The sequence below is a fragment of the Penaeus monodon genome, chromosome 33 (genome assembly GCF_015228065.2).
Source record: "Penaeus monodon isolate SGIC_2016 chromosome 33, NSTDA_Pmon_1, whole genome shotgun sequence".
NCBI lineage: Eukaryota > Metazoa > Arthropoda > Malacostraca > Decapoda > Penaeidae > Penaeus > Penaeus monodon.
This window is the reverse complement of record NC_051418.1, coordinates 5,637,704-5,638,182: the sequence shown is the minus strand read 5'-3', so window position 1 is coordinate 5,638,182 and position 479 is coordinate 5,637,704.

The window sequence follows — 479 nt, the reverse complement described above, 5'->3', positions numbered from 1 at the left end:
TGTCTCAAAAGTCACTATGTATTACAAGAAATAATTAGAATTAAGTTGAATTTAGACTATGAGGCGCAAGTTATTAGTGCTCCACTTGGCGACCATCAGTGTCTCTACAGAGCTGAAGGAGATAGGATACTTCCCGAAACACACTTATCCAGTATTTGTTGTGTTACATTTTGATCTGCATCAGTAATGAACTTTTTATGGTCAGAAAAATCACTAATTATCCTGCACTGAACACCGTAGACTTAATGGAACCCCAAACATAAAAGTCTAAGGGTGTTAGTTTGGGGGAACGTATTGGCCGTAATTGACTACTCCAGTCTTCGAAATTTCATTGGCAACTCACGAATTGCTTTGTCTGTTGGTCCTTTTTTTTTATGAAACTGTCTCTCAGATTTGTTTTTAATTTGTTCGCATGCCATGCCCTTTCTTTTCAATGGTGCTAAAACCACTCGTTCTTCTGTGTTCATTCAATGGATCTA